Below are 12307 nucleotides of genomic sequence, written 5' to 3'. Positions count from 1 at the left end.
TGTGGGCTCGGCGGCCGCCTGCCTGCTGCTGGGCGCCCAGGCGACCGCGCTGCAGGGCCGGGTAGCGGCGCTCGAGGAGGAGCGGGAGCTGCTGCGGCGCGCGGGGCCGCCCGCAGACCTGACCACCTGGGCCGAGCAGCACCTGGAGCGCCTGCTGCGCGAGGTGAGGAGTCTGGGCGCGGGGCGAGGGCCGTCCGGCTGGATGAGCGTGTGTTGGGCTGGGGGGAGTGTCCGTGCGTCGGGAGCCAGCGGCTGCGTGTCCCTCTCCTGGAGGAGGGGTCGCCCGCCGGCTGTGTGCGCGCGCGAGGCCATCTGGGCGGCTTGCGCGGGGGGCGGAGGCTGGGGGTGCCGGCTCCCAGGGGGTTCTGCTGTACCCGATCCCGCTTCAGGGCCCAGTGACTGGGCACGCGACCGCGGGAAGAGAGCCAGAAGGGCCGTTTAGGGGACTAGCAAGGGGAGGGAAGGGAAAGACCACGGACTTTGGAGTAACAGACCTGGGGTCGAGTCTCCACCGGTGTGTGTTCTCCGACATGCCTCCCGCCTGCGATGAGCACCCAGGATAATGACGAGGCTCCTGCGGGAAGTGTCTGTCACAGCAGCTACTGTCCCAACGCTAGTATACCTGGAGAGGCCGGCGGCCACGGTGGAGGAAAGCCTCAGACAGGCCTGAGGGCTGGGGCCCCTGGAGTACTCTGGTCAGCCCCGCCTGCCCTGTCCACCTTCGGCGCCCAGGAAAGTTTACTTCGAAGCAGCTCCATCCTGGAGATTCCGTGCTCGCAGGCTGCTGAGGCTGAGCGATCACCCAGTGCCACCGAGGCCTAAGGGTCCCCACATCAGCTTGGTAGATGAGGGGAGGGGGAAATGGGGCCAAAAGACCTGGATTCTGGTTTCAGGGGGTGCCATCTGGGCACATCCAGAATTTCCTTGTCCTGTATTATGGCAATGGTGATTTCTACAGCACACTTGAAAGCCTCATATGAATCTGTATGGCACTTCTAAGGGTTAGGACTGCTTTTGTGTGTCTTAAAAGCAGGAGCCACACTCGGGACATCAAAGCCTTCACCCAACCTGTTGGTCAAAACCTCCCCCTTTCATGCAGCAGTCCCCCTCTTCGTAGAACTGGGACAGGTTCCCGGGGACTGGCCAGAGCTTCTCCTGGCTGTGCTCTTCCCTGGCCTGAGATGTCCTCTTCCTGGGAAGGGCAGCTGCCCAAGATCCCAAGGGACTGCCCAAGGGGGCATCCTCAATTACAGTATGAAAAGAGGCAATGTTGCAAGGTACGGAAGAGGGAGGGCAGGCCTGTTACCACCAATTCCCGAAAGTGTGCTGAACTATGATCTTTATTAATGTATTGAGCTGTGTATCCATTGTTGAGTTAAAGCGGAATCTTAAGGGGAATGGGAGAAAACTCTACCACAGCTCCTTGTTCACCACACCTATTTCTTAGTCACCTTAATTTAAGCCAGCATTCCATCTCTTCTAGATTGTTCTGGGCAAGATTGCTGCTTCATGAAATGATTTCCTCTTTCCCTCCTTGAAAGTGCCTGCAGACTTCAAAAATTGCTCTGAGCCCCACTGGCGTTCATAATTGCCGCCCATTACCTTTTGGCAGATCCCTAGAGAGGAGGGTGTTGAACTGATATATGGAGAGCCAGGAAATTTTCTACCTGTGAGTGCCATAACTGTGGTTGTTCTTTCTAATAAGAGGCCCCTCTTACTCAGTAAAAATAAACCACAAGCCCTGATTGAGTAAATCAAAAATCCCAGTAAAAACATTTTACAGGGAATTTATAAATTGTGTATATTCTAATAGGGAGGGGGGCCCTGGGAAAGCAGCCACTGCTGTGAAGTGTTGATTTTGCAGGGGTGGGGCGCTTGCTGGTACGAAAGTGTTAATTGTCCCGAACTTCAGCTGGGAGAGACTTTGCAGTTGCTTCATCACGCTTCCTCCTGCAGCACTCAATTTTACCTGGGTGGACTATAGTGCTTGAACGGTGAGTTATCCGACAGGACATTCTCTCTCTCTCTCTCTCTCTCTCTCTCTGCTTTGCTCTTGATTAGAGAGGCACAGGGAAATTCAGAGTCCTGGGTTTCCCACTTGAGAATTTGCTGTGCCATTTAACACGTCGCACTGCTGGGTAATCAGAGCGCAGTGTCTGAGGAGCATGTTGTGCTCGGAGTATGAACTGGCCAGTTTTTCCCTGCCAGCAGACAGTCCGAGATGACAGTGTGAATGCAGTTGGGGTTGAGCTTCTGGTGGTTTGGGTGTCCCCTGTGAGGAGACTTCTCTCTCCCAGGGCACTAGTTGGTTCCTGCTGTCAGCCTGGCCGCTGACAATGAGTTCCCTGGCGGAGATGAGGGCGCCGTGGGAGGCACATAATGGGGGACCCAGTAATTGGCTTTAAAAAGATGTGTAGATACTTTCTCGAACCATTAGATATGAAGAACAAATAAATATTGAACTGAAAATCTCTTGAGGACAGAACATTTGTACTTGAACTTGTTTTTAGGTTCCGATCTGTTCTGGGTGAAGCCTCTTTTAAGCCAGTGCTGAAGCAGTTGTGTATGTGAGGGTGTCTGCACCTTTCCTTTTACCAACAAACTTGTTTTCAGAGTATCAGAGGCATAAACCATGTCCAAATTAAAGAAAAGAAATCCTTGCCAACCACACACAACTTTAATGTCAGGGCAAATAAAAAGCCAACAAAAGCCCTGTTAATATGGGACCCACTCTGTTCGTTCCCTTGGGAACAGAAATGCGAAATAACTTTTTCTGGGACTGGCTGATGTGCCTGATAATACAGATCAGAAGCTACAAGAAAGGAATATTCATCATGTTAGCTTGGGATAGGGATACAGGAGGGGAGAAATGGTTTTCAGAACATAAAAACAAGAGCCATTAATGGTATCTTCAGTATGATCTGAAAATATTCATGTAAAACAAACATCTAATATTTTGCTTTGAAGTGCTTTAAATAGGTTGCCTAAGTCATCAGCTCTTCTCGAAGTTACAGTGTTACAAAAGCTTAAATTTTAGAGTGCGTAGCTGTCATACTACAGTAAAAAACTTAATGCAAGGATTAAAGAAATATTTAGTTGTATTCAGAGGAGACCATTTCCAGCTCACAATGGATTTATTGTTGGCTGTTGGCCTTTCATTGTCCAGACCAATCAGTTTGAAAATAAGAGAAGCCCAGAGACTCAGGGTAAATCCGAGAACTTCAAAAAGTTCGTGGAAAAATGGGATTAAAAATAACACCGATCTTCCCATGAACATTCTGAAGACTCCTCGAATATGTCGGTTAAGTTACTGTCAAACCCAGAAACCAATGTAGCTTTTTTGGTCTCGGTGAAGACTATCCCCTTGTCAGGACTGCTCTGTGGTGCCCATTTTAATTAAGATGCCTATTTTTGAATTCCAGGGCATAACTGGAGATGGAGTGTAAATCATAGCTACATTTGTTTCCTTGACATTTCCTGGCTCCCAAACCAAAAGAAAGTTTCTTTCCAGTTACTTCCCGGCATGCTCACTTTCTCTCTCCACCCTCCTCTAGTCTTTTTTTTTTTTTTCCTTGTTCTTTTTCACAGCAGTTTGGGAGAGCTTTATAATAATAGCAGCATGTTTAGAATGAGCCAGCTGTGGGGGCATTCCTTTCACAGACGTATCTTGGAATTATTGAATTGGACTTTTCCACCTTGGCTTTGAAGATTTGAGGCCCGGCTCCTGAAGTCGGGGTATCTGTAAACTGAATGAATTTCTACCAGGAGGCAGAGCAGGGTAGATGCAGGGGGTTTCTCAATAGCAGAGGAGAGTTTGGGACCTGGTCCCACCACTTACTAGCTTTATCATCTAACCTCTTCAGCTTCCTGAGCCTCAACTTTCTCTTCTCTGATATAACTACCTGTGTAGTCATGCACAAGTAAGAAAATGTAGAGGAAACGTATTGGTTGGTAAACATGCTTTTGATGGCAAGTAACAGAATAGCTGAGTGTGGTCACTTAAACATTACAGTCATTGAATTATCTTGCATAACAAGAGACGCCTTAGAAGACAGTCAGCAGATCCGGGGTTAGTACAGTGACAGCCACTGCTGGGTGCCAGTCAGTTCTGCCATTCCCTTGTCGTTTCCTCATGATTGCAAGGTGGCTGCTGCAGCTCCAACTGTATGTCTTCACACAGAACAGCCAAGGTAGAAGGGAAGGGGGCAGGAAAAAGAGCCATTTTTTTGAGAGGCTTTTATTTTATTTAAACTTTCCCAACACCTTTCAGCAGATTTCTAGTATAGCCAGAACTATATCACATGGTCACTGTCACCCTGTCCCTGGCAAGGGTAATGGGGTTGCCACAAGGAGGCTTTGACCAATCTTGATTCACGTCTGAGTCTGGGCACATTGCCACTGGAACAGAATTGAGGCTTTGTTAGGAAGGAAGACAGGGATTGGCTATAGGGGAGCAACTAATAGTGTCAGCCAGGTGCTACAGAACGTTCCAACTGTCACCCCGGAGGAGGATGACAGGGAGGGGAGAATGGGCAGTCATCTGCTGGCCAGCCACAATTTTCCTAACCGTGCCCTTCTTCCACTTTGGTGCTCCCCAAGCTCCACACGTTGGTCATACTCTCCAACTACAGAATTTCAGTCCACCTCGGGGGCCCTGCTCTCCAGCTCTGCCTCCAGCCATAGCTGAGGGGAAGGTTGATGTGTTTGGGATTGTCTCTGCACAGTCCCATTCTTTGGAGTTTATGGTCTTTAAACCTTGAGCGGATGCTGTTCTGACCCAAAGTGACTGGCTGGAGTGGCCTCCACTGGCTGGGGATGGCACTCTGGGACACTGCTTTCCAACTTTTCCACATCTCAGCCTACACAGGGGATGGTGGCACTTCATGTCACTCTGCAGGAAGTGGTAGAGGCTGCTCCGGCTGGAGGCACTGTTCCAGCCCCTCCGAGGACCAAGGAGATTAGCCTACCCAGAAACCATGTGTGCTGCACCCGTACCCATCCTGTGTACCTGGACCACTCTGCCCCCCATGGGACCTCCCCCTGCCACCAGCCATAGGTCCCTTGGCTTTCTCAGCAGCCATATCTCACCAAGGCCTCCAAATCCCCTCCAGAGCATGTGCAGTTAGAATACGAGTCCTCAGAGCAAGATGGTCCATTTATCCGTCCTGAGCATCACCTCATTAGATTTGGCTTTCTAGATGCCTTCGCATCCTGTGCCTTCACAGAGCAATGTGACAGGACCAACAACTCTGAGTGGCTTGCATTTAAAAGGGAATTTATTGGCTTGAGTAACTGAGAAGTCCAGGCAAGTGTCTGCTCTGGCACAGCTGGAGGCGCGTGACTTTGTGTTTCTCGTATTGGTTCCATATTTCTCATGAAGTGCCAGGAAAGCTTCCAGCAGCTCCAGAGTCACATCCTTAGTGGTAGAGTCCCTATTTCCCCACGGTCCTGGTGGAAGTTTTCTAATTCGCTCTGACAGACCAGTGTGGGTTACCTGCATCCACTAACACGGATTACCTGCCTGGGCACTGAGAGGCTTAGCAGGGAGGGGTGTGCGTGTGTGCACAGAGCCAGCCCCACTGCACTGAAGCAGTGGATGTCCCCAGAGGACAACTTGGAGTGCTGTTATTAAAAGAAGGGGGAGAGGACGTGGGGCCACTGAACAGCAGGTGACCATCCAAGGAATAGTGAGAGAGGGGCTTGGGTGACAAGCTGGAGCTGCATTCTGGAGAAATTCCACCTCCATGGCTTAAAATCCAGCTAAAGGATTTTTTTTTTTTTTTAAAGATAACCAGTAAGGTGATCTTAACGCTTGACTTGGTGTTGTCAGCACCACACTCTCCCAAGTGGGCTAACCAGCCATCCCTATATAGGGATCCGAACCTATGGCCGTGGCATTACCAGCACCGCGCTCTCCCAAGTGAGCCACGGGCTGGCCCTCAGCTAAAGGATTTTTGACCCAATGGGATAGGCAGTAGGTACTTTTCTGTAGGGGTTCCTGCATATTGATAAATTTGGATTTATCTATGGCAATATTGAATTATTTATTTCTTTGTATATAATGTGCTTACAAAATATGAGCTTTACAAGTTGCAGGATAACTTAAAATCTTACAAATTCCCCACAACAATCTCATGAGATTGTGTCCCACAGATGGGGGCTGTGACCTGCTCCAGGCACAGAGGGCAGGCCTGGGCTCACTTGGGCTCTGCAGGATGCTTGGAAGAGAGGAGTTGAAAGGATAGGGAGTCACTGGCCCTGTGTGTGAGTCTGGTGCTCAGCCCAGGGCCCGGGGACACCTGCTTCTGAGTCTATGCTCCTCTGCCCCTTTTGGTCAGCTTCCCGGGGAGTGTTCCTATGTGGAGGAGGCCCCGTTCATCGCTGGCCTATGTGAGGAGTCTGGGGGTCCCCGAGTCCCAGGGCCCTGGAGCAGTGAGGTGCATGTGGCTAGGAAGTTGCCACAGCCTTGCCTGGTGTCATCTGTCACGGTGGCTTTTGGGGTCCTGAGTTTGGAAGAAGAACATGTTTTCAGGGTAGAGTGGAAATGCTGTTTGCAAGTCATCAGAGGCTGGAAACATATTTCAGGACTAAGCACGAACCAATGGGAGAAAAAAATAAGTTTGCAGATGTAGTTTTAAAGAAAACTGGATTTTACAAGGAAGTGCACAGATGGGCTTAGGAGATGGTACAGGAGCCAGAGTCAAGTTTGGTCAAGCAGGGACTCTGTCATCTCCAAGCACTGGATCCTGCTGTCCTTTGCTTTCAGGCCTCACAGAGCATTGGCTTAATCCTACACCTTCAGAGAAGCCCTCTCCATCACCACAGATTTCCCTGTGTCTGTCCCTTTTCCCTAAATAACACTAACCCCTCTGTGAGGCACTGATGAGCGTGGGTGGGAGGTGAAGCGCTCTCAGACTGCTCCTGAGTTTGGAAGAAGAAGATGCTTACAGGGTAGAGGGGAAAGGCTGTGTACAAGGCATCAAAGGGCCACCCCTGCCTGCTGTCTGCATGACCCGGCATCTCATTTCTGTAGATGGGAGGTGGGGCTTGTGCTCAGGTTGTTGGGAGGAGCTGAGGTACAGGATAGAAAAGGGAAGGCTGGGTGGAAGAGCTGGTGGGGCCGAGGAAGAACTCTGTTATGGAAACCATTGTCGTACGACACTGGTTAAAGCATTGTAAGGCCGGCTTTACTCAGGACCATCACCATAGGTTCAGGGACCACAGCAAGGGGTCATAGACAGACTGGGCTCAACTCCAAATACAGCATGGGCAGGTGGGAATGTATAGCCAAGGAGCAGGTTGAGGGTCAGTGGATGGAAAATTACTAAGAGGAAACATCAGGGGTGAGCAGGGACTCTGGCTAAGCTGACCTAGCAGGATTCTTGCTGAAGACAGGCCAGGGTGACCGGACATCACCTGGGAGGATGGTGGAGGATGAAGAACCTGCTCAGATATCGAGGGTGATCAGATAATGAGGACTGGGGTTCTTGCTAAAACTGGATTTTACAAGGAAGTGCACAGATGGGCTTAGGAGATGGTACAGGAGCCAGAGTCAAGTTTGGTCAAGCAGGGACTCTGTCATCTCCAAGCACTGGATCCTGCTGTCCTTTGCTTTCAGGCCTCACAGAGCATTGGCTTAATCCTACACCTTCAGAGAAGCCCTCTCCATCACCACAGATTTCCCTGTGTCTGTCCCTTTTCCCTAAATGACACTAACCCCTCTGTGAGGCACTGATGAGCGTGGGTGGGAGGTGAAGCGCTCTCAGACTGCTCTTCGCAGGTAGCTGAGCATATACCCTTTGCCCTGTGACATGATCATCAGCTCTTCAGCTCCTGCCACTGCTAAGGTGGGGCGGCCTCCTTTACCTAGGATTTTAGACCCAGGATGGGCAAATAGCACCCCAGCTTGGCTATCCTTCCCCTCTTTCCTTTTTAAAAAAGTTTTTATTAATAACCAAGATGTGTCTTGGTTTAACATGATTAATGTTACTGATAATCCCACATCCTAAAAGAAGGACTGTTTAACTGTTCACATGATCCCTTCCAATCCTTGTCCATGGACAGATGTGCTCTCACCTGATTTTAACCACAGAGCACATACCGTTTATACCTTGCTTTTGTGTATTTAAACCTTAAATAAAAAACATTTTTCCAGGTGATGCACAATCTTCATGGTCATGTTTAATGACTGTGCAGTATCCCATCAAGGAAATCTGCATCTTACCGTCTATGATGCATTTAGACCTCCTCCATATTTTTGTTAGCACAGGTAATGGTACGGTCAATGGTTTTGTGAGGAAAGTTTCTTACTTCTGTTATTCTTTGGGATGTAGAAAACTGGATAAAGAAGAGTGTCTTTAGGGCTTTGTTTTTTGTTTTAATTTGAGAACAGTGCTTGCTTTGGTAGCACATTTACTAAAATTGGAACAATACAGAGAAGTTTAGCATGGCCCCTGTGCAAGGATGACACACAGATTCATGAAGTGTCCCATAGTTTTACTAGAAGTGGGAAGGCGGGGAGGAGGGAGGAATTGATAAAGGGCCGCAGATAGCGATGACAGTGTATAATGTTGAATATAATAATTATTCTGATTTGAGCATAGCATGTTGCACATGAGTATTGATATTCAACTCTGTACCCCACGGATATGTACAATCAACCACGTTACAATAAAAATAAATAAATAAATCAAATTTAAAAAAAATTTAGAGCATGCAAGTTTGTCCATGACAGACTGTTCCTCTTCCTGTGGTGGGCTGAAGCTGTTGCACCATTATGAAGTCGTGCCTCAAGTTTTATGATGAGCAAAGTGGATTCAATGATCTTTTAGTTGAATTTTTTATTTCTGTTGGATTTGTTGTTGTTGAAAGCAAAAAGCAATCGATAATAAAGAGAGCCTTAAAATAAGCGATGGAAAAAGTCTGAAGGCTTCATCTCAGAATCAGGCTCATTGGTTGGTTTGATGCAGAAGCCTTTCTTTTCTTTTTTCTTTTTTTTTTATTTTGGTGGCTGGCTGGTATGGGGATCTGAACCCTTGACCTTTGTTATAACACCATGCTCTAACCAACTGAGCTAAACTGCCAGCCCAGAAACCTTTCTAGAGCAGCAGTTAGCAGTGCCAGGCCCTGTGCTTAGTCCTTGCTGTGACTTCTAATTCCGTGAATGAATGGAACTCAACTGGGGAAAGTTCTCCGGAGGCCACACACAACCTCCAGCTCTTTCCCCATTCAATTTTCTCCATGTGTGGAATCAGGATTAATCTTTAATTGTTGACACAGGCACTCAGAAAACATCCCTTCATCATGTCTGGAAACATATTTCAGGACTAAGCACGAACCAATGGGAGAAAAAAATAAGTTTGCAGATGTAGTTTTAAAGAAAGTCATGTCAGTGCGCTCCTAGAGGCAATAGGGGAAACAATTGAGTGTCTCCCTTGTGCCCACCCTGGATAGGATTCACTTGTGTGTCCTCCAGTTTTTTAACATTCCCTTTCCCACACAGCCACCCCGTCCCCTGTGAGGTGGGAGTCACCCTCCCAGAAAGAGGCATTGACTGGTCCTTGGTAGCAGCATACACCTGAACCCAGGTAACGCGGGCTACCTTTCCATAGCCTCATGGTGGACCCAGTGGAAGCGACAATGTAGCTTTGAACAGCAGCGGCAGCAGCAGCAGCTTTCTCTGCAAGCACGGATGTCTGTGTGGACGTCTTTAAGTGACGGATGTGCAGAGGAGCAGGGAAGACTTCAGCTTTCAGCAGACCCAGGTTCGTGTCCCAGTTGTGCCATTCCCCAGCTGATTTCAGGGATATGACCTCAGTTTGTCTATCTGTCAAACAGGATTATAATACTCACCCCACAATGTTTTTGTGGGAATTAAACAAGTTGATGTGTACAAAGCCCTCACCACATCATGCATACCCTGAAAATGGTTGTGAGCATGCTTTCTTGTTAGAATGCTTTCTTTGGCTGGATCTAGAAGAAATGTCCACATCTGTTTGCTAACTGGAGAGAAGGTCCTGTGGTTCCGTGGCTGACTTTAAAATCCTTATAACACTGGGATTCTGCCATCCTATTAAGGCCATACAGAAGTAAAAAAGGTACTAATACATGTCCTGTCTCTGAGTCAATGAGCAGAGAAATGTGATGTGGTTGTTGAAGAAAAGCAAAGACCAAATTGGCTTCATAACCTCATTTTTTGGATCTCTCATTTGAGCAGAATGACATTTTCCAAATAATTTTTTTAAATCTCATATTTATGACCACAATAAAAATCAAATTATTCATGAAAATAATTATATGGATTTGCGACTGTGAAAGGGCACACAAACACCTAATCAATCTGCTTTAATTAACATGGTCAGTCTGTTTTTGTGATTATGCAGTATGGCACCAGCAACCCTGAATGCTCATGATTAACCTGAATTAGAGGCTCACACACATCTGATTCGATTCACATGGCAAATGAGAAGATCTTTCAAGACGTAGCCACAGAATCGTAGTGGGGGGGTAGTGCTTTCAAATGGGTAGCGTCAACTTCTAAAATGGAATTTGCTTCCAACTGTGAGTTGTGAAACAAATCATAAAGCAATTAGAATGCATTCTGGTGTTTCTAAAAGACAATTTAAATAAAATCTATTCAACTCTGAGCCTCTGGGAGGAACATCGCACAAAAAAGCAGGGTCTGTCCATTTATTTAACCGTGACTTTTTGTGTGATGTAGGGGCAGTGATCATCTACAGCATCTTGTTTTCAGACCCATGTGGTGGTGCGGTCAAGTGAAGGACAGATTCCCATGATGGCAGTGGGACTAGAGTGTGAGGTGAGCCACCCTGAGGGTGCGGGAGTGTGCGTGTGCATGCACGCGTGTGTAAGTGTGTGTGTGTGTGCTTGTATATGTGTCTGTGTGTGAGCGTGTGTGTGTGTGTTGGGAGCTGTAAAGGAATCAGGGTGAAAGACTTTATAATGTGATCAGATGGGACTGGCCTGACCTTACTGCCTCATCACAGAAGTTGTCCCACCAAGTTCCTCTAAAAGCCCCCATACCTGGACCCTGCATAGGTGGGCTTTAGAGCTGGGAGACTCGGGTTTGAGTCCAGAACTGCCTCTGTACCAACCAGTGTCCTGGGCAAATTAGTTGGCTATTCCAAGCCTCAACTTCCTCCTGTGGACAATGGGCAGCAGTGCCTGCCTCTGAGGATGAAGCACAGCGTCCTTCTCAGGACCCCGGTCGAGGCTGCGTGCAGCCGGCAGTTTCCTTTGTACCCTGCTCCCTGCCTTGTGGATCCTGGCAGTCAGGTGGCTGCCAGGACTGTTAACATCCAGTGAGAGAGGCCTTCTCAGGGACAGCTCCTCCATGTCCTTCACACTCCTGCAGGGAGGGCCCAGCCTCGGGCTTGGCTTTGAATGAGATGAGCTGGAAAGAGGGGCCTCCTCACCCAGCCCGGGCCATCCTGCCGATGATTTCTCCTTGAGTTTTCTTCTGTCCCCTTTCTTTCAGTCCCACTAGCCCAGCCCTTCTTGAAATAGTTACTTATTTGCCACCCCTTGTCCCAGGTCAGTCTGGCCCCTGCATCCACCTTCATCTTCCTAAACGCTTCTACGCAGCGTCCCCCTCCCCTGCCCTCACCAGCCGGCAGTGCCTCCCGTGCCCTGTGGGCTGAGAAGTGGAAAATCCTCCCTCGCCCAGCCCAGTGTATCCCAGAGCAGCCCGAGGGCTCTCCTCAACACGTCCAAAGCTGTGATGGGAACTGTTTATTCCCAGTTCAAGGGCCACTGCCAGGATTTCTTTCTGTCAGCCCAACGTGGTGAACCCTAGAAGGCGGGTTCTGACGGGAAGGGATATGTCTTTGAAAAATAATGAATGGGAACACGAATTAAGGATTACTGAAGAATTGCATTTTGTTTGTAGACCAACCCTTTCAAAACACGCTAATGTATTTCAGGACTGAGCAGGGACCCGTAAGGAAATTTGTTTGCTGATGTGGTTTGGAAGGGAGTCGCTCCGCGTGCCGATGGGAGTCACTGATTAAACCCACATTCCTTACAGAAAAGTTAGGCAGCTCCTGCCAAATGCCTGGGCTGGGCTGGTCGCTCACATTTTGTCTTTGCCATGACTGCCAGGGACGTTTTACCTGGCATCAGGCGGAATCTGAAACTCAGTGGATGCCTCTGACCCCAGGACACCTGCTCTACTGTCCTGGCCAAGCCTGTGCCCTGGGGTTTTTGTTGTTTGTTTTTGTTTGTTTTAAGTATAATTGACATACACTGAACTCCACGTATTTAAAGTGTACAACTTGATAAACTTTAT

Source organism: Galeopterus variegatus, unplaced genomic scaffold (genome assembly GCF_000696425.1).
Source record: "Galeopterus variegatus unplaced genomic scaffold, G_variegatus-3.0.2 Scaffold6548, whole genome shotgun sequence".
NCBI classification, from domain to species: Eukaryota; Metazoa; Chordata; class Mammalia; order Dermoptera; family Cynocephalidae; genus Galeopterus; species Galeopterus variegatus.
The sequence above is the reverse complement of the archived record's forward strand: the minus strand, read 5'-3'. Positions refer to the sequence as shown.